The following is a 23055-nucleotide window of genomic DNA, read 5'->3' as shown; positions in this document are numbered from 1 at the left end:
GAACCCTCCAATACGATCAGTGCCCATTTTCCGCATCTGAATTCAAACCCCACTATAAAGAAAGCACTGTCTCAGGTTGCAGTTACCAACGAAAGTTTATTTCCGGCCGTCAGGATCTAATTTTTAAATGAGTATGTGAAGATTTTTTTTTTTATGATACCGATAGCGTTTCTGGCTACCCAGAGTATAGGATCTTGCATTTCGATCACTCTGCTGTTTGAAAATTGGTTTCTGAGGAAAACAAGTGACGCAATAATTGTCTCAGTTATTACGATGTTTATCTACGCTTTCGAACGCAGATTTGTTTTGCTCATAGCAAGATTCCTTTACTAGTGCTAGGGGAACTGATGCATTTTAAACAGGGTAGTTTTCCTTTGTATTGAGGCGTATACTTGGGCAAGTATATTTTTCCTGATCTTTTTACATTCATGTGATATTCACTGTTGGACCGAGTTCGCATGCTTGTTTTTGTACTCCTGTCATAGTGATAATGGGAAATTGGTATCCGCAGGTGGCACATCTGTCTTCCAGTCCGAGTCAATGGCATGGATTTTGTGGCCACCAGATGAAGTCAAAAGCTGTGTTGTAAGTTGTTACTGCATTGTGCTTTGTTCTTGTGGTTGCCATGAAATGTTCTCTTACTTTCATTGCTCTTTTCCTTAATGCTACTGCTTGGAGCAGTTTGGATAGCTCTGGCCTGATATGTTTACATGTTTATATGAGTAATATTAGTTGGCTGTCAGAATGGGCCGGTTGCAGGCCATTTGAAGTTTTACATTCAATATTGCTCGTCTTTTAACCGTTGCATTCTATGCATGAAGTGCGAAATGTCTGCATGTTTTTGGCTGCATTATGTGATACTATTTGATTACGAATATTAACATTATGATGCATGTGTGTTAACTTAAATATGTGTTTTATGCCACTCATCGCAGGTCACAGATGTAAAAGAAAAAGTGCACACATGAGAACTGGTTTCATTACTGCTGCCTTGTTTTTGCTAAGCATGGAGAGCTGAGCTAATTGGTTCTGGGTAGAATTATGAGACATCATTCCAGTGTACAAAAACACATGAACGAAGAGAGTAGACTCCATAGACCCCATACTTCAACTGAGGTTGATTCCACAACATGAGCTTTTTACATGCAAAGTGGTACTAGTGACCCCTGTGGCTGAAAAGTGTTTCCTCGACCAGGTAACAATTATTCAATGTTGCAAAAACAAAAACATAGGCGTAAGGTTAGCTTGTCACTCAAGTTGAATGCATTGGCGTGACTAAACATTGCCTACCTGGCTGACCCAACACACATTTGCGTTGAGATAATCTATTTCTTTTTCTGCCTGCCTGCTCCAGTCGCCTTACTTCGGCATTGACGCTGTCACGACTCTGTGACAGCATCAATGCGCAAGTAAGGAGACTGGAGCAGGCAGTTTTCACAGGAGAAATTGTAGCCTTAGTGGTAGAAAGCCAGGTTCGAGAGATGAAGTGTGCTGGGCAGCGCAAGCCGGAAGACGACGCACATTCGCAACAGTGACCTGTCATTGTGCCCTATTGCCATCAGGTGTCACACCGCCTCAAGAAGGCCAGTGACAAACACGATGTACATGTTGTATTTTCAGCTTGGGAAAGCTGGGATGCATGTGCCACCTGATAAATGACGTTACGAAAAGGCCTGCCTACAAAACTAAGCACACCAAACCCCTCGTTAAACATGAGGTTGACATGGTGTACAGCATCCTCCTTGCCTGTGGCAAACATTACATTAGACAGATGAGGCTTGCATCAATGAACGCTTGCTTGAACATTGCAGGACAGCTGATTCATTAAGTGGCAGAGGTCATTTAGCTGAGCACATTCGCCTTTGCTCGCACAAGCGAGCATGCAAGGCGTTTTTGAAAGAAACACATGCCTTGTGCAAGTTTAGCACTTGAAAGGGCTGGGAAATTTTTTAAGCCTTTTGTATCTCTGCTGAAAAAGAGAATTACGTCAGCAGCCCTTCTGCAGCGCTCCAGAAAAAGAAATAGATTATCTGGAGGCAAATATGTTTGTTGGGTCAGCCAGGTAGGTGATGCATAGGCGTGCCGATGTGTTTAATGTGAGTGGCAAGATACCTTTACCCCTATGTTTTTTGTGTTTTGGTTTTTGCCGTCCTGAATAATTGTTATCTGGTGGCGGAAATAGTTTTCAGCCCCAGGGATCACTAGTACCCCTTTGCACATAAAAAGCCTGTGTTGTGGAATAAACCTCAGTTGAAATATGGTGTCCATGGAGTCTACTCTCTTCATCCGTGTGATTTTGTGTGCCGGAATGATGTCTCATAATTCTCCCTTGTTTTCAGTGAATAAGGAGGGCTTCTGGTGTCTCTTTTTTGTATGTGATGATTATAACAAAGTGGCTACCCATAAACTGTCATTTTGGGCTTAATTGAAGGATCCTTGGGAATTTGTTTGACAGCATATTCCATGGGCACTTTCTTGAGAAAAATCAGTTATTTGTTACCCATTTCACTGCATTAACCATTGCTTCTCATCATGTCTCGAAAGTCATTGATAAGCACAAGCTTTCGACTACCTGAGGGCTGTGTGAGAAGCCTTCTGACATACTTTAAACTACTGAGGATATCTGAAGACAGATTTTACCAATAATTGTTAGCCAATCCAAACCTCTTGGTTCTATCCCTGACAACCTGAAGCTGACCTGTCAATAATTAAGGCTGGAAACCGTTCTGATCCCCAAACTGTTCTCCTATTTTATTGATGTGCATTTTGCATGAACTGTTAGAGCACGAAATGAGTCAACATATTACTTGCCACCATAATTCAAACTAATATTTCTATACCAGTCATCACGGCTCCCATTCTCTTTACTAATGTGCAATCCAACTTTTTGAATTCACAACAGATTTTCACCCAAATTTAGATTCTTTATTTTAGGCAAGTGTAATCGACTTCAATTTCTCCAAAGCTTTTAATGTTTGTCATTATAACCTTTTAGCTACACTCTCATGCTTGAGCCTTCATTCTTTGATATTAGTGTAGATTCATTGCTTCCTGTTCTACGGCTGGCCTTAAAAAACTATTGTACTTCTTCTCTTATGAAGCCCAGCATATCAATATGCAAAATCATAAGGCGTCCCTCATCCTGAGTCACTTTGGGATGTTAAACCCCCATAAACCAAACCAAGCACATTACTAAAGTACATTAATATTAGCCATTCAATAACAGTCTTTGTCTTTATGTCCCAACCTTGTCTTTATGACTGCATTATTCAGAAGGATGCCCCAACTATCTCAGCTACTCTGACTGTATTGACTTTTGCAAGACGGATGAATGGTCTTGTTTGTAATTCATCGTGTCAAAACAGCGCAAAGAAGAGAAAGATGAGGAAGGAATGCGACGGTGCGAGTGCTGACTTTCAAGAAGGTTTATTGGAAAGCACATCAAAATATATACACTGTGGCCTAAAAAAAGAATGAAGAATGGGCGCCTTGTAACATTCACTTTGGATCTGTCAAAAACAAAACGAAAGTTGAATATGAAGCATTTAAGAGCATGAACTCTTTCTTAGGGAGCGATAAAGAAGGTGTGTTAACACATTGATTGCGTTTTTTCTACAATTTCAGTGGCCTCGATCATCTCATGCACAAACTTTTCTGTGTCTGTCTAGCACAATGCAGCACAAGAAATTACGCCTCACAGCATAAAGGATGTGGCAAACGATCGCAGTCGCGACAATGAAACATCAGATTCCCCCTGCTAGCTTTGTTCACATTGTAACGGTGGTCTTTTGACCTCTCATTGGCACCTCTGCTAGTTTCTTGCTGAAGTTGATACATTAGCCAGATGGTTCAACTTTAGATTATTACATAGTTTCTTGGCTCTGGACATTGCTATTAACAAATCAGCTGTTGTGTGACACTTGAACTCAGAATTAACTGCCTCCGTTGCCTTGGACAGAAAGACGCCTTTAGACATGATCACAAAACCACCTTCTTTATCAGCAGTTGAATGCGATAGGGCCCACCGTCTTAAACCCGTTACAGTTCAGCCTGCGGGCAAGTTCCTGGCATGGTTCAAACCACGACACCCCATCAACCAACGCCCCCTGAAACACACCTGTCACGCTCAGGTCCAGGCACAGGAAGGCAAGACGTCAAAGTATGGCAAACAGCTCCAGAATAGTCCTCTTCGAAGGAACAATGGCAAATTTTGGCCCGTATATGCTTCAAGCAGCAGACGAGGCAGCAACTCAGTGTCGACATTGTGCACCTTGTTTTCAGACACTCGTGCCTTGGCTTCTCTGCTCCGGGCTAGTGAGCGCAAAGTGGCTGCAAAGTGGCATTCCAGATGGCTTTTACCTGGTCAACGGTGCGTGACACCGTCAACCAGCCACTCCCTGGCTTGTTTTCAGGCACAAGAGTTTGACAACAAGGTGCACACCTTCAGCTTGGAGTCGCTGCCTCGTCTGGTCCTTGAAGTGCTTATGGACCAAAATTTTCCGTTCCTCCGAAGAGAACTATTGTGGAGATGCTTGCCATGGTTTGACGAGTTGCCTTTTCCACGCACAGACCTGAGTGTGACAGGTGTGTTTCGGGATGTTTTGATGCAGTGTCACGGTTTGAACCCTCTTTAGGAACTTGCCCACAGGCCGAACTGTGTCGTATTTAAGAGGGTGGGCCCTCTTGCTTTCAACTGCTGATAAACGGTGGTTTTGTGGTCTTATCGAAAGGCGCCTTTCAGTCCAAGGCCACAGATTCAGTGTATTCTGAATTTGAGTGCCACTTACTATCTGATTTGTTAAAAGCAAAGTCCAGTGCCAAGAAACATTAACAATCTAGAGTTTAACCATCAGGCTAATGCCATCAACTTCAGTAAGAAAAATTGTCCAGCTATCTTCTTTACCGCAAAGACCCATAAAGGTGACTGCTCCTTGAGGGTTGTAGTTTAAGAGAATGGAACCTGTCAGAAACAAATCGCCTTCTCTTTGCGACATAAAATTAAGTTGCTGAGCATTGATGACTCCTCTCGTGTAAGATCTGCAGAGAAAGTAACGCAGTTTCTACACAATAACTCTCGCACCAGTTTCATGGGGTGCTATGTTGACATCAAGGATTTATATTACGCCATCCCTCAATCAGGATCAATAATGTGTTGAAGAATTCATTAACCTAAATGGAGCAGTGGCATTCCAAACGTCTCAGGCGTTTTGGTGAATAATTTTGTCGCACTTTTAAGCTCATACCTTCAGTCCACCTTTATTACATTTCAGAATAGCTTGTTTTTGCAAAAAAAAACTATTAGCGCCGCTGTTACGTGGCTTATTGCAGGATCTCCAATCCTGACGAAGCATTGTCTAAGGTGAGAGAGGAGTTCAATCAAAGCCTCAGTCCACTTTGAATCACCACTGAAATTATAGAGGATAATATGTCATCACATTTAGTGGATCTCAATCTTGGGTGGTTACACTTGTTGGGCTTACGAGCCAAGGGAAAACAAGCTACTTTTACCATTTTCTTCGGTTCAGTCTAAGCTGGTCAAGAGGTGTCACTAACCTTTGCTTCAAAAATTCCTTAATGAAATCCTGTTTGATTGCCATGACATCCAGTTTTGCCCAGCTCATATGCCGTTTGTCCTTTACTGGATATTCAGAACCTTTGTCAGTGTCTTTAGCCGATTGCTTTAAGCAGAAGTTGAAACATTCTTTTTGTGCCCCCGTCGAGACTGTAACTCCCAAAAGGAAGTTTGTACGTACCTTTCCCTACATCCACAATTGGTCGCACCGATTAAATAGGCAGTCGAGTTGGCGTCGATATTGTTTTTCTAACCCTATGAAGTTTCGGTACCTGTAGTCAACCGAGATTATCCATCAGAGTCTCTTCGTGCACTGCACAGAAGACATAGTGTGTTCGAACGCCTTGAAATGCGGCTATGTTTACATTGGGAAAACAGGCAAGTGTGTCACTGAGAGGTTTAAAAGACCACCACGACGATGTGAACAAAGCTTGCGGGAGAACTTTGATGATTCACTGTCGCAATTGCAATTGTTTGCCAGATCCTAAACGCTGTGAACCGGAATTCATGTTCTGCATTTTGCCTGACAGACACAGAAAAGTTTATGCGTGAGATAATCGAGGCCACTGAAATTTAAAAAAAAACCGCAATCACTGTGTTAGTACACCTTCTTTATCGCTTCCTAAGGAAGAGTTCATGCTCTTAAATGCTTCTTTGTCAGTTTTTGTTTTGTTTTACACTCATGCAATGTGGTTGACACAAGGTGCCCTTTGTTCGTTGTTTTTTTAGGCCACAGTGTATATATTTTGACGTGGTTTCCAATACACATTGGCGATAGTCAGCACTCATGCCATCATATTTATTCCTTCGTTGTCCTTGTCTTGTCTGCATTGTTTTGTCACAACGTATTGACCTCCTTTCCCACCTCTAGGCTTAATGGTATGGAGAAACCTTAACCAGATGCAGCCCCACATACTTGGAGCATGTCACGATACATGCTGCTGGCACCACAAGGGCACTCGGGTTTATCAGGAGATGTCATGATCTGTGTGCTCTTGCCATGCTGCGCAGTTTATGCATAAAAATTTTATTGATTCCAAACTGAAGTATTCCCTAGCTCTTTCAATTTTGCACCAAACTGTTTGATGCTACGCCACCAACTCCCTTTAATCCAACAGCGACACTTGGTACAGCATATGTGTAATCAGTCATCTCATTTGACCACCAGACATCACTGCATAAAAGGGGAAATCGCTCGTTTAGGTGTGTTCCATATACTCTACAATACTTTTCCACAACTTAATGTTAAATGTTGCTGCCCCGCTTCAGACCAGGATGCCATCACAACTAAATCAAGAAATTTTTCCTGTTCCCATTGAAGAATAAATCAAATCAAAGTTTATTTCCCATCTAGCACTACAGATGGAGGAATCGTAGAAAAAAGCTGCCCTTGGGCAGCTTGACGAGTCTACAATCCTTATTATTGACAAGGAGGCAACACAAGAGTTTATACAATTTTAAAAAACAAGCACATCAAGGAAGCACCGGAGAATACACGAAACAGCAATATGTATACATAATGAAACTTAAACAATGTTATGCAAAAACAAATTATGTAGTTCATGACGTGAAAAAGAAAACAAATCGAGGTTTATGTGGATATACCTATTTAGAAGAGATGGAAGTGTGTACTGAAGGCATTCCCTACCAAGATTTAGTCGAGGTGTTGGCACTGTCCATTCTTCGCCACGTCTTGTTGGATAGACTGATTCTTTTTTCCTTAGTTCTGCAAAATTTTTAAGATTTGTTACATTCTTCTTGATTTCTGTTTTAAAAGTAACACTGAGGCGATATTTATAAAGATTATGTGCTTTAATAACTCTGGAATGACAAAAGAAAGCTGCACTGGGATGTCGGAACGGTAAATTATGTGCATTTCGGAGATATCTTTTTTGCATTAAATGAATACGTTCAAGGTTAGTGAATGTTGTAGTGCCCCACACCAACTGGCAATAGTTTAAATGCGAGTTGAATATTGAATTGTATACCAGCATCTTAGTTTTTGTGGGAAGTATGTATTTTAGACGGCCTATAACACCAGTGATTTGAGCTGTTTTTTTCAAGATATAATTGACATGATAATCCCATCACATACTGGCAGAAAATATGACCCCAAGGCATTTAAACTGCTCAACAATTTCTACAGCCCGCGAGTTTAATATAATATTCTCGTGCAGTGGGATAACTTTATTTTTCAGCCTAAATATGACAGCTTTGGTCTTACTCTCATTTATTTGCATCAGGTTAACTGCAGACCAGACCTCAAGAGGCATTGTGGCATTACATTGTTTGATAAGTTCATGAACATTTTCACCCGAAAAAAATACGCTCGTATCGTCTGCATAGATGGAAAACTTTGTATTATCGCTAATGTTGACAATATCGTTTCGGTAAATATTGAAGAGTAGAGGCCCTAGCGTACTGCCTTGGGGGACACCGTAGAAGAGCGGCTTCTGTTCAGACTGTATACCATTTATGTACACCACTTGCTGTCTAAACGACAAATAAGAACTTAACAATGAGAGCACTTTTCCTCGGATACCATAGTAGTGTAATTTATTTAGTAAGATTTTATGATCTACCAGGTCAAAAGCCTTTGAGAAGTCCACAAATACACCAATGACAATAGATTTGTTTTCAAGTTGCTTTATTATATATTCCTTTTGTTGGAGTAATGCAAGTTCAGTGGATTTGCTTTTGCAGAAGCCAAACTGAAATGGTGTTAGCAAGTTAAATTTATGGATGAAATTTGACATTCTTAGATGCAGCATTTTCTCAAATGCTTTCGAAAACACTGGCAAAATAGAGATTGGTCTGTAGTTGGCGAGGGCGTTGCGATCTCCTTTTTTGTAAAGAACAACAACTTTTGCTAATTGCATTTTTTCCGTAAAAACTGCAGTTTCTAAACAGATGTTAAAGATGTGAGCAAGTATGGGAGCAATTATGTCAACTACATGCTTGACTGGCCGTATTTGGATATCATCAATGTCACAGCTACTGCTATTGTTAAGATTTGTTATCACCGACACTACTTCGTCTACCGTGACTGGGTGCAGAAAAATTGTTTCATTATTCTGAATTCGAACATATTTGCAAGCGTCAGATCCGGCAGCACGTGTTATAGCACGGGTAGCCAAGCTCGTTAAAAAAGTATTGAATACATTAGCCAGTTCGACGCCAGAAACTTCCTTTCCATCAATATTTAATTTTGTTAATGCAGTGCGTGAACTGTCCCGCTGCAGAAGTGTATTTAATCTCGACCATAGTACACCATTTCGAGCATTCTTAACATCTTGAAGTGACACGTGATAGGCTGTTCGTGCAGACCGCAGTTTTTTAGTCAATTTGTTCCTATATTTCTTAAATACCGCAAGGTCCTCAACCTTCCGGCTGCTCAAAAATTTTCTGTACAGCTTGTCTTTCATTTGTATTTCTCCGCGAAGCTCTGGCGTTGCCCATGGCTTGCAGATTCTGCGACTTTTCACACGTGTTACAAGAGGAAAGCAGTCGTGATATATCTGTTTAAAGCAATCGACAAACGTATTATAGGCAACATTTGCATCATGAAGTTCAGCTATCTTACTCCAATATACTTTCATGAGCGCATCCCTAAAGGATTTCAATGATGATTCTGTAATAGCTTGGTATGTGATTGATGTGGACTTACTTCCTATTGTACTAGCGTTCTCAATGCAAGCAAACACAGGAAGATGGTCACTAACACAACAAGATAAAACACCAGAAAAAGCATTCAGCTGCATAGAGTTAGTAATAATTAAATCGAGAACAGAATGGCCTTCGCTTGTGACTCTACCTCACCACATTTTCATTGCATGTGGTCCCTCAAAATTATGGAAATAAGTGATATCGCTTGGAGCATTGACACTGGTTTGTTTTACCTTTTCTTTGCTGCTGTTTTTATTTTTTGCAACTGATGTATCAATGGATTGTATGCCTCTTTTCGTAGTGTATCGTCTGCGACATCTCAGCTGTGCTACTGCAGTCACCCTTCTGATGTTACCTTTATATTGTCCCTCTGATTAATACCCCACTAAAAGCCTTCAGAGGACAAAAAACAATGGCTTTTTTATTTTGCTCATTATGGCACACGTCAGGCTTATGTTTAGGGATATAGGAGAGGCCTTTGTCTTGCAGTGGTGCTAGTTATGCTGCTGATGATGGTACTTAATGACGAGCATATGATATATTGAATAAGAACCTCAAATTATTTTTCTTTTTGAGTGCGAATAGCTTCAGTGGTTCTTGATTTAGGCTCACTTTATTCCTGTGGCCACAATACGGAGTTTACTTTTTTAGCACTCTAATACTGGCAAGAATAAAAACTTGTGGATCCTAATTCTTTCATTTCAATCTTTTCTGCAGAGTGCACCGCCCAGTTTTCCCAAGCCCTCATGCACCGGTGGTACATCAACAAGGCTGTTTCATGGGGCCCAGCTGCATTGACAAGTGGCTAAAGAAGAGCAAGAGGAGCATGAACACAAAATAAAACTGGCTGTAGGAGCTTCATCTATTTTGAAATTTGCTGTCTCATTGCGACAGACATAACATTGATGCATGGTCCCTGCCCCAACATCTCCCAGTCATTCCAACATGCCCACTCATTCCAACATGCCCAGTCATTCCAACCTGCCCAGTCATTCCAACATGCCCAGTCATTCCAACGGGCCCAGTCATTCCAACATGCCCAGTCATTCCAACATGCCCAGTCATTCCAACCTGCCCAGTCATTCCAACATGCCCAGTCATTCCAACATGCCCAGTCATTCCAACGCATTTTCCATTACCATAATCCACCAAGGTTTCCAGTGTTGGTTTCCAATATTTACATCATTGCCTTTTTTTCCAATAGGGTGGATTGCCACGGAAGCCGCGTCCGCCTGCCCGGTGTAGCGAGCGTTTTCACCTACACCGAGTGTGAACGCGCGTTCGAAATGCGCGGGAGTGTGACGTCATCATACCACGCGATTCACACGGCGTGCAACCGCAGCGACGGCACAAGTTGGAGCCCCGTCTCTCATCTGTCGTGACGTCATTGTGTCACGTGGTGTGACGTCACCATACCACGTGGTCTGCACGGCGTGCAATCGCAGCGACGGCACAAGATGGAGCCCTGACTCTCATCTGTCGTGACGTCATTGTGTCACGTGGTGTGACGTCACCATACCATGTCGTCTGCACGGCGAGCAACCGCAGCGACGGCACAAGTTGGAGCCACGTCTCTCATCTGTCGTGACGTCATTGTGTCGCGTGCTGTGACATCACCATACCACGTGGTCTGCACGGTCCTGTCAGGACGGTCCTGTGATGAGTTGAGACGCAGGGGTAAGGCGAATACTTGAAGTTTATGTACAGCTATTTACATGGCATACAAGTTCAGGCACTAGAGACATATTAAGCAGCAAAAAGGACAAACCAAACAACAAAAAGGCAGAACTGGCTAACACTAGGGGAGGCCCCTACTCGGCGTAGCCGAAGATGCATGGCATCTCACCTTAGCGCAGAACCCTGCTTCCAGCTCCGGGGCCCGGTTTTAAAGCCCTAAAGGCCCAGCCCACTATTGGTAGCTTCCAATCATGTTGCACTATTAACATGATTGGCTCTTCAAGGGCATGGCCAGCCCTCCGGCTTTTACAAGGTAGACCACCCTCTCTACCACAAAATAAAATGAAAACAAACACAAATATACATTCGTGCCAGCACGTGCGCGAGTCGGTAACTCGGGGTGGGGGGACACCCGTAGTTCCCGGCGCGTGCGCGAGCGGCCGCGTTCCAAAAAAGGAGACGCTTCGCTTTGAGCGCCCTCAGCCGCGTTCCGATGACCCCGCGTACATTAACGATCCCTTACACGCCCTTCCCAAGATTCTAGAAAGGGCTCAAATGCAACTTTTAGAATTATAACAAAGGGATCGGTACGGGTCACAAAACCCCCCTGTGGGTGACATACCGCAGCTACACAAGTACTGGCACCAACAAAACCAAAAGCAAAATGTAAACTCAAATACACATGATGGCATGCTTGCTGTGCGCCGTACAACAGAGTGCAAGTTGACAGGCTGTAGCCAGTTCACATGCATGCACAACTGTGTCCTGCTCACGAAGGAGCACACAGACACACCGACACTCGCAACTGGAGCGTTCACTAACACTCGTACGATGTCCTTAAGTGGCCACGTGAGCCTCCTTAGTCGCACCGAGTGTCCGTGTGTGCGTTCGAGCCACTACGCGTCTCCATGAACACGATTAACGCCTAGCTGCCACTCGGCTCATTAGGCTGGTGCCACAGCGGGGCGATAACTAAAAAGTTGCTGCCCTCCAGTATCGAAAACATCCTGATCTTCTATAGGTCCAAAACCTGGACCATGCGACGCCCCTAAGGGCAAGCTCTCGTCGGCGCTCCAGTAAGGACCGCGTGCTGCGTAAGGAGCATAGCCCCTGCCCAGTGTAACCGTACCAATGCGGCCGGTCTCGCTACACTTGATTTGGTGACCTGCAGCACGGAACGTAATGTTCCACGTACCAACTTTCAACATGAAAGCCGCGCACCTGCCTCCTGGCACTTCGCCTTGCTTAGAGCAATTTGCCCCGTTCCTTCCCGGGCAAACACTGACGTTGCCGTTCCCTGCTTGATAGGCATTTGCCGGCTTCGTGGCATCGTCTAACTCCGAGGCTTTATGAGCTCCCTCGTAGTCACTTGACCCGAGCTTGCCTTGCGGCAAGTCGCCACTCATTTCCGGGTCCTCAAATGACCTGGCCGGACACACACCGGGTGCGTTCGAAAACTGCGCGGCTCTCTGCCCGGTCGGCCCCGCAGGCCCACCTCCGCTCTCTGCCTCGGATGAAGGGCTCTTGCCACCAGTAACGCTACGGGGCACTTGATGCCCTATGGCCGACACAGTGTGTGTTTGTAGCAACGCCAGATTTTAACCTGCTACTAGCTCCGTGTCGGAGGTCACACACTTAGTCATAGAGCCTGCAGGAATTGCACCGCTGTCCTATTTGTTATCGGACACCTTGTTCTCGATTGGCCCTAGATCATCGGAATTTGGTTGTTCCTTTTCACTGCTAGCCACTCGCGGAGGCGGAGGAGCTGTGACATTTTCGCGCCCTTCCGGAATCTTATTTTAACTTCCTGCGCTTTTCGCCGCCTTTCCTAGCGAAGAGGCGTTCTTGCATATCGGCTGCTTGTTTACAGCCGCCTGGCTGCTGCTTCCTTCACCTGTGCTTGACGAGCACAAGCTTTTGCCTTCCAGCGCAGGCTGTGTGGACTCGGAGCAGTTCCCCCTGGCTAGTTCACTAGCTCTCCTAGACTCTTTCAGCTTAGCCAGCTCGAGCTCTAGATGCTGGCGCCTTGCTTCTAACACCTGCAAATCCGGAGGTTTTTCCTCGCATAGCGGCGCCTTTCCTGCATTCACTTTTGCAAGCTCAGCCTGATAATAAGCTAAACGCGCCTTCGCCAATTCCATTCGGTACCTCACATCGAGTGAGGGCCGGCATGGATAATCCTCCATACCGCCGTCTGTACCCCTCAACTGTCCTACCGGCTCGAACACATGAACAGGGACGTGAACAATGCGACTAAGGAAACTCACAGTTTCGATGCGTCGATTCGCATTGCCAGCTCCTTGGAGTCGCAGTCCACCGCCACTTTCACCTGCAATGAGCTGTCGCACGCCGCTGGTCCTGCGCACGTTGTCGTCACTTGCTGTGACCCGCCGGTGACCGTCAAGTTCTCGGCGCGCTGCTTTTTTTTGACCAGATGCAGTCCCGCGTCGCTGGTCTACTGCCGTGGTCCTTGCATCCTTGCCGCCGTCTCTCCGCAGGTCCATTCTCGAACGCTGTCCTGTTGCCTTGTCGTCCCCTTTCTCCCTGCCTTCAGTCTTCTTCCTGCGCCGTTTTCCGATGGCCGCAGGATCCTGTCGACTGCGCCAGTAAATTTCAGGTTCTTCTTCCTCCTTGCACCAGAGGTGCCCCGCCAGAGACGGTTTGTTCTGAGGCGTTCCTTCGCACCAGGGGTGCCCCGTCAGAGACGATCCTGTGATGAGTTGAGACGCAGGGGTAAGGCGAATACTTGAAGTTTATGTACAGCTATTTACATTGCATACAAGTTCAGGCACTAGGGACATATTAAGCAGCAAAAAGTACAAACCAAACAACAAAAATATGGCTGAGGCTTAGCTAAGGTTAAGCCTAGTCAGATGCGAAGCATATTGATGGCTATGCTTGGTAATACATGGCTTTCCTTGGTTGAATACTTGGTCATTTTAATACAACCACTAGAAGCCTTCGTCGTGGGGGAAGACAACGGCATGGCTACAGCGGAACGCCGACTAACCCCGAGACGCGCGTTGGGTGAGCGCCTGGATTGCCACGGAAGCCGCGTCCGCCTGCCCGGTGGAGCGAGCGTTTCACCTACACCGAGTGTGAACGCGCGTTCGAAATGCGCGGGAGTGTGACGTCATCATACCACGCGATTCACACGGCGTGCAACCGCAGCGACGGCACAAGTTGGAGCCCCGTCTCTCATCTGTCGTGACGTCATTGTGTCACGTGGTGTGACGTCACCATACCACGTGGTCTGCACGGCGTGCAACCGCAGCGACAGCACAAGTTGGAGCCCTGTCTCTCATCTGTCGTGACGTCATTGTGTCACGTGGTGTTACGTCACCGTACCATGTGGTCTGCACGGCGAGCAACCGCAGCGACGGCACAAGTTGGAGCCCTGTCTCTCATCTGTCGTGACGTCATTGTGTCACGTGGTGTTACGTCACCATACCATGTGGTCTGCACGGCGAGCAACCGCAGCGACGGCACAAGTTGGAGCCCCGTCTCTCATCTGTCGTGACGTCATTGTGTCGCGTGCTGTGACATCACCATACCACGTGGTCTGCACGGTCCTGTCAGAGACGGTCCTGTGATGAGTTGAGACGGAGGGGTAAGGGGAATACTTGAAGTTTATGTACAGCTATTTACATTGCATACAAGTTCAGGCACTAGAGACATATTAAGCAGCAAAAAGGACAAACCAAACAACAAAAAGGCAGAACTGGCTAACACTAGGGGAGGCCCCTACTCGGCGTAGCCGAAGATGCATAGCATCTCACCTTAGCGCAGAACCCTGCTTCCAGCTCCGGGGCCCGGTTTTAAAGCCCTAAAGGCCCAGCCCACTATTGGTAGCTTCCAATCATGTTGCACTATTAACATGATTGGTTCTTCAAGGGCATGGCCAGCCCTCCGGCTTTTACAAGGTAGACCACCCTCTCTACCACAAAATAAAATGAAAACAAACACAAATATACATTCGTGCCAGCACGTGCGCGAGTCGGTAACTCGGGGTGGGGGGACACCCGTAGTTCCCGGCGCGTGCGCGAGCGGCCGCGTTCCAAAAAAGGAGACGCTTCGCTTTGAGCGCCCCCAGCCGCGTTCCGATGACCCCGCGTACATTAACGATCCCTTACACGCCCTTCCCAAGATTCTACAATGGGCTCAAATGCCACTTTTAGAATTATAACAAAGGGATCGGTACGGGTCACAAAACCACCCTGTGGGTGACATACCGCAGCTACACAAGTACTGGCACCAACAAAACCAAAAGCAAAATGTAAACTCAAATACACATGATGGCATGCTTGCTGTGCGCCGTACAACAGAGTGCAAGTTTACAGGCTGTAGCCAGTTCACATGCATGCACAACTGCGTCCTGCTCACGAAGGAGCACACAGACACACCGACACTCGCAACTGGAGCGTTCACTAACACTCGTACGATGTCCTTAAAGGGAGACTGAGGCGGTTTTCGAATCAGCTAATTTTTTAGGGTTTTGAAGTAGTGTCATTGCTGATCACGTCTGTGAAATTATTTTTTCGATTTTGGCCAAAACAGTGGCGCAATCATCAATTAAAAACGCGATGTTTAAATCTCCCGCGCCGCGCGCGACCGCAGGAGAGGAGAACAGCGGAGAGTGAAACCTCGTCCATGTCGGCCAACGTGACGTCACGTTGAGGAGCCGGGGATACTTCGGCGCACCCGAGAGAGCTTTCAGCGCGCGTTGTTTCTCGTGCTGCATGCGTTGTTCCTCGTACTGCGTGCGTTGTGACATACAAAGCGTGTCAGCCGACCTTGAGAATCAGATTCAACACGAGGTACTACTCTGCTTTCGTGTCCACGAACAACTACGCCCGCGACTGTGTCGTCTTCCACTGTTTTCCGCAAGATCATACGCTCGCAGCCCAAGCGCTCGCTGCTTTGACGAAGAATTCAAGCCGACCAATGCAAGCGTACTCTGCTCGAAGCACTTTCGTGAGACCGGCTACATGCAGAGCTTGTCCCTAATGTGATCTCTGGAGATTTCGGTCGCGGCTGAACCATGACGCAGTTCCTTTCATTTCCTCGCGCATGAGAGGCGTGTCACCATTTCGAAGAAGCGCCTCTTCTAAAAGCAGAAACATGCTCACTAGAAACATGCCCCTGCAGAAACCTAATAGATGCTCAAGCATGTGTTGCTCTTCTCAGCTTATAGGTGCGGCCAGACCACCTGAGGCGTGCTCAGCAAGGCTCGATTAGTGATTTTATACTCGGTTCGACGTGTCCAAGCAAGCAAGCAAAGCAAAACACAATAAAGCAAAGCGAGCGAGCATTGAAGGTCTTCATATGCGGCATTTCGTTTAATCGTATCTAAGCGATTAAAATGAAAGCGTTCGACGTTCTGATTTCGGATGCAAATTTAACAGAGAAATGAATGCCAACCAAGTTTTTGCAAAAAAACATCATGTCTCGCAACCTTAGTCGGTTTCTCTTCAAGTTGTGGCAGCGAATGAGTGTCAGCTAGCTTGGCTTTTAAACACACATACAGTTGGCCACTACTTCACTGAACCTAAACTGCAAATCTAGGAAGGGCGAACGTTTCCGAGGCAGCGATTAATATTGGCATCTGCTGAACGCGTCACGAATGAAACAGCAGCCTTGTGCGCGTATTTAGCTTGGTTTCCAGCGCACAATGATTCCTTGAATATCCTGTGGTCACATGCCTCGCAGTGCATGGCCACTGCGCTTCGCTAATTTTGACATCAGCTTTGTGCTGTTTCATCGTTTCCTTGAAATACTTTCTTGCCCCAACCTACGCCGGGTAGTGAGAATAGGATTTTTTGTACACAGCGCTTTGGGCCTTTTCTTTAGGATGACGCTCTTTCGGGCGAGCCAGGAGGCGTCCGGTGTTGGTAATTGACTTGAGTATTGTTCGCACCCCTTCCTTTCCGAGAATACCAGCCGAGGTTGTGCTGGCACCTTTTACGCATGATCTGCGTACGTGTCTTTCACGCTAGCGTATGCTTGAGCTAGGCGTAGAATTTTTTGCTCGTGTCTTTTTTGCTTTCAGGTGATACGTGGAATGAACAAAATGTAGTATCCTTTTCTTTGGAGGTCAGCAAAAAAATAGTCGCCATATTCGCTTTTACAACGCCACGGAAAGCTGCGATCTGCACTCAGCGCAGCGCCGGATCCGCATCGGCAGCTTCTCCAGTCCTCAAAGTGACGTCACGACATCTCTTGACCAATCACGGGCGACGGCGCGCCGCGCGGCGTGCCCCGCGGCACAGGCCGCATATTTCTGCTAAAAAAGGCAATTCGCGCTTGTTTTTGCCTTATTTGGATGCGATATTCGAGCATACAGCATGAAAAACTATAGGACGCCGCTGCCAGCCGGATTTTCAAAAAAAGTGCTTCAGTCTCCCTTTAAGTGGCCACGTGAGCCTCCTTAGTCGCACCGAGTGTCCCTGTGTGCGTTCGAGCCACTACGCGTCTCCATCAACACGATTAACGCCTAGCTGCCACTCGGCTCATTAGGCTGGTGCCACAGCGGGGCGATAACTAAAAAGTTGCTGCCCTCCAGTATCGAAAACATCCTGATCTTCTATAGGTCCAAAACCTGGACCATGCGATGCCCCTAAGGGCAAGCTCTCGTCGGCGCTCCAGTAAGGACCGCGTGCTGCGTAAGGAGCATAGCCCCTGCCCAGTGTAACCGTACCAATTCGGCCGGTCTCGCTACACTTGATTTGGTGACCTGCAGCACAGAACTTAATGTTCCACGTACCGACTTTCAACATGAAAGCCGCGCACCTGCCTCCTGGCACTTCGCCTCGCTTAGAGCAATTTGACCCGTTCCTTCCCGGGCAAATACTGACGTTGCCGTTCCCTGCTTGATAGGCATTTGCCGGCTTCGTGGCATCGTCTAACTCCGAGGCTTTATGAGCTCCCTCGTAGTCACTTGACCCGAGCTTGCCTTGCGGCAAGTCGCCACTCATTTCCGGGTCCTCAAATGACCTGGCCGGACACACACCGGGTGCGTTCGAAAACTGCGCGGCGCTCTGCCCGGTCGGCCCCGCAGGCCCACCTCCGCTCTCTGCCTCGGATGAAGGGCTCTTGCCACCAGTAACGCTACGGGGCACTTGATGCCCTATGGCCGACACAGTGTGTGTTTGTAGCAACGCCAGATTTTAACCTGCTACTAGCTCCGTGTCGGAGGTCACAAACTTAGTCATAGAGCCTGCAGGAATTGCACCGCTATCCTATTTGTTATCGGACACCTTGTTCCCGATTGGCCCTAGATCATCGGAATTTGGTTGTTCCTTTTCACTGCTAGCCACTCGCGGTGGCGGAGGAGCTGTGACATTTTCGCGCCCTTCCGGAATCTTATTTTAACTTCCTGCGCTTTTCGCCGCCTTTCCTAGCGAAGAGGCGTTCTTGCATATCGGCTGCTTGTTTACAGCCGCCTGGCTGCTGCTTCCTTCACCTGTGCTTGACGAGCACAAGCCTTTGCCTTCCAGCCCAGGCTGTCTGGTCTCGGAGCAGTTCCCCCTGGCTAGTTCACTAGCTCTCCTAGACTCTTTCAGCTTAGCCAGCTCGAGCTCTAGATGCTGGCGCCTTGCTTCTAACACCTGCAAATCCGGAGGTTTTTCCTCGCATAGCGGCACCTTTCCTGCATTCACTTTTGCAAGCTCAGCCTGATAATAAGCTAAACGCGCCTTCGCCAATTCCATTCGGTACCTCACATCGAGTGAGGGCCGGCATGGATAACCCTCCATACCGCCGTCTGTACCCCTCAACTGTCCTACCGGCTCGAACACATGAACAGGGACGTGAACAATGCGACGAAGGAAACTCACAGTTTCGATGCGTCGATTCGCATTGCCAGCTCCTTGGAGTCGCAGTCCACCGCCACTTTCACCTGCGATGAGCTGTCGCACGCTGCTGGTCCTGCGCACGTTGTCGTCACTTGCTGTGACCCGCCGGTGACCGTCAAGTTCTCGGCGCGCTGCTTTTTTTTGACCAGATGCAGTCCCGCGTCGCTGGTCTACTGCCGTGGTCCTTGCATCCTTGCCGCCGTCTCTCCGCAGGTCCATTCTCGAACGCTGACCTGTTGCCTTGTCGTCCCCTTTCTCCCTGCCTTCAGTCTTCTTCCTGCGCCGTTTTCCGATGGCCGCAGGATCCTGTCGACTGCGCCAGTAAATTTCAGGTTGTTCTTCTTCCTTGCAGCAGAGGTGACCCGCCAGAGACGGTTTGTTCACTGGAAGACTGAAGCGTTCCTTCCCACCAGGGGCGCCCCGTCAGAGACGGTCCTGTGATGAGTTGAGACGCAGGGGTAAGGCGAATACTTTAAGTTTATGTACAGCTATTTACATTGCATACAAGTTCAGGCACTAGAGACATATTAAACAGCAAAAAGGACAAACCAAACAACAAAAAATATGGCCGAGGCTTAGCTAAGTTTAAGCCTAGTCAGATGCGAAGCATATTGATGGCTAGGCTTGGTAATACATGGCATTCCTTGGTTGAATACTTGGTCATTTTAATACAACCACTAGAAGCCTTCGTCGTGGGGGAAGACAACGGCATGGCGACAGCGGAACGCCGACTAACCCCGAGACGCGCGTTGGGTGAGCGCCTGGATTGCCACGGAAGCCGCGTCCGCCTGCCCGGTGGAGCGAGCGTTTCACCTACACCGAGTGTGAACGCGTGTTCGAAATGCGCGGGAGTGTGACGTCATCATACCACGCGATTCACATGGCGTGCAACCGCAGCGACGGCACAAGTTGGAGCCCCGTCTCTCATCTGTCGTGACGTCATTGTGTCACGTGGTGTGACGTCACCATACCATGTGGTCTGCACGGCGAGCAACCGCAGCTACCGCACAAGTTGGAGCCCTGTCTCTCATCTGTCGTGACGTCATTGTTTCACGTGCTGTGACGTCACCGTGGTCTGCACGGCGTGCAGCCGCAGCGACGGCACGAGTTGGAGCCCCGTCTCTCATCTGCCGTGACGTCATGGTGTCACGTGGTGTGCACGGCGTGTAACCGTCACGAAGGGCTTGGGTTACCTATCGTAATATGCTTCGCATAAAAGGCGGAACTGGCTAACACTAGGGGAGGCCCCTACTCGGCGTAGCCGAAGATGCATAGCATCTCACCTTAGCGCAGAACCCTGCTTCCAGCTCCCGGGCCCGGTTTTAAAGCCCTAAAGGCCCAGCCCACATTTGGTAGCTTCCAATCATGTTGCACTATTAACATGATTGACTCTTCAAGGGCATGGCCAGCCCTCTGGCTTTTACAAGATAGACCGCCCTCTATACCACAAAATAAAATAAAAGAAACACAAATATACATTCGTGCCAGCACGTGCGCGAGTCGGTAACTCGGGGCGGGGGGACACCCGTAGTTCCCGGCGCATTCGCGAGCGGCCGCGTTCCAAGAAAGGAGACGCTTCGCTTTGAGCGCCCCCAGCCGCGTTCCGATGACCCCGCGTACACTAACGATCCCTTACAGATATCAAAACAAATAGGTATATAGTTACTCGAGGAGCCGCAATCAACGGTCGACCAATTCGTTTCGCCAATTCCAGGACTGGTGGATGTAAGACATAAAACAGATTTAAACTGAGCGCGAAGGTAAGTGCCCGATCCAGAATTTGAACACGTAAGACTGTGATCAGAAACTCAGTGCCAAAGGCGCTTCCCACATAGATTTGTACGATAGCCCCACGACACATGGTGTGAATTGAAATTCCCAGCCACAAGAACTGGGTTTCTACCGCTAGGGAGAAGCGAATCTAACGGTCTAGTATCCTGGACATCATGAGGGAAATAAACATTTACTAAGGAAAATGGAGAGCAGCCAGGAAGAACAAAGTCTAATGCAAAATCTCACAGACAGGGGACATTTGCTGAAAGGATACCTTAGCCCTGTGGCAAAGTTTTGAACAAACTGAAGTTAGCAAACCCTCTCCTCGTCACTGGCGATCTGGACGAAATGAATGATAATTTTTAAAATGAAAATGTTTTTCAGCTGAAAGCCATGTTTCTTGAAGAATTATGACATCCGGATTAAGCTGGAAAGAAATACAGTGTAAATCTGATGAAGCTGTAATAATAGAGCGACCGTTCCACTGCAGAACTCGCAATGACGCTATGTTTTCGAAAGCAGAGCAGCACCAACTGCCTGCTCTAAAATGGTGTCCTTCGGCTTAGTGGCAAGCTGCTTCTTCTTTGATTCGGCCTGCGGACGCGGAGAAGTAGATGCATGAGACATCGGGGAACCGCTGCGCTTGAGAACCCGCGCATTAGACTCTATCATCTCAGAATCATAGATAATTCCAGCGTCACTTAAAGTAGCCGAAGCACGTTCAGTGCTGGGGGCAGAAGTTCGTTCCTGGGGCTATGATGTTTAAGATAGTGCAGAACGGCCAAGAGGAGAAGGAAGTACAGTCGATAGAGAGGCCAAACTGGCCTGCACGCCATTGGAAAGCTGGGAGGCGAGAACATTAGTGAGGCATTCGGAAACACTTGCAGCCATTCTCTCAACCATTTTAGTCATGGACGCCTCCACAGGAGACGCAATTGCCTGAGACAGCATCGAGTCTAACATTACTCCCTGACGAGCGGTCACACCTGCATAACCGTAGGCCCGTTCCTTAACCTCCAATATAGCATCTCGGCGCGAACAGCGTTTCCTGTCTATAATTTCCAGAATTTGAATCTCCTGCGCTCGGGAGGGCCAGTTGGAAAAATTAGCAGCGTGGGCACCACGGAAAAGGCAGCACTTCTCGTTCTGCTCAGAGCAAGTGCTCGCAGCATGACCTTCTCCACAGTTACAACAGCGCAAGGTGGATTTGCAACCGCCGGCGCTATGGCCATAGCGCCAGGAGTTGGTGCACTGCAGAGGCCTAGACAATAGTTGGTCACCCCGAAAAATTAGATACCATGCCTTCAGTTCACTGGGGCAGTACGTGCCGGCAGAGATGGCAATCACCGATTCTGTGGGCACCCACATGTTGCCAACATCCCGGCTACAGCGGTGCAGAGCAACGACACCTGCGGCGGACAGAAGATCAAGGGTGTCTGCTGGAGTCAACGAAGAGTCGACGCCACGAACGTTGCTCTTCGTGCAAGCTAAATGTGGAGGGATTAAAGCTTATCCGAAGAGACGCAAATGACGAAGAAGCTAGAAGATCTCTGACACAGGCGAGGTCTGAGGATCTGCAGAGAATCCCGCCGCGTCCAAACTGGCGGACCTCAGTGATGGTCTCATAGTGTGAAGTGGCTGCCTGGAGCGCAGCCCGAACAACTCCCGGATTGGTCATCTGTATAGCGGGACCATCCTTAGGCACTAGCGCAACAGGGATACTGCCGACGCCACTGCGCAAAAATTCCTCCAAGGGCAGGACATCAGGGGATAGGGAAGCCGACCAGGAAGAGCTCCCCTGGCCGGGAGACTGGGTAGACATACCCCGGACTTACGGCCTCACCGTGTGCTTGATGCCCACAAAACGATAAGCGCAAAGGCTCGGAGAAAAAGCCTAAACCAACGACCCGAAACTCAACCGATCGTTCCCAGATAGGCTGTTCTCAATGCCAATAGCCCTTGTTGTTGTTGTTCACCTTCTAGAATGGCGCATACCCACAAAGCGGGATCGGCCGAGAAGAGTGGGGCATAGAAAGGTTTTGTTTGTTTTCTTGGGAAAATAAATAGATAAATTAAGTAATGAATAGAAATAACAGAATGGTGGGGAAGAGAAACTTCATCAAAAAGCAGAAAGACAAAAAGAAACGGGAGATGCATCACGCACGCAGGAGATGGACTCTGCATGATCTGCAGCAGAGGGAGATGAAAAATAAATAAATAAATAATAATAATAGTAACCGGGAAAAAAATTATAACGATGAATAACAAAAATATTAGCAAGGTAACCAATTAGATTCCAGTAAAAAAATTCGAATGGCGGGAAAAACAGACCTGTGGCTGTAACCAAGAAGGTTTTCACCAAATGAAAATATGATCGGGCTGCTCAAACTAAGGCCAAGCTGTTGCAATAGTTGCTCTAAAAATCGTCGTCTCATCATGGTGAAGCGCTGACAAAACAACAAAAAATGGTCTATTGATTCTTGTTCACCACAGAATGCGCAGACGGGAGAAAGC

The sequence above is a fragment of the Amblyomma mixtum genome, chromosome 8 (assembly GCF_055824585.1).
Source record: "Amblyomma mixtum isolate Tamu chromosome 8, ASM5582458v1, whole genome shotgun sequence".
Taxonomy (NCBI): Eukaryota; Metazoa; Arthropoda; class Arachnida; order Ixodida; family Ixodidae; genus Amblyomma; species Amblyomma mixtum.
The sequence above is the reverse complement of the archived record's forward strand: the minus strand, read 5'-3'. Positions refer to the sequence as shown.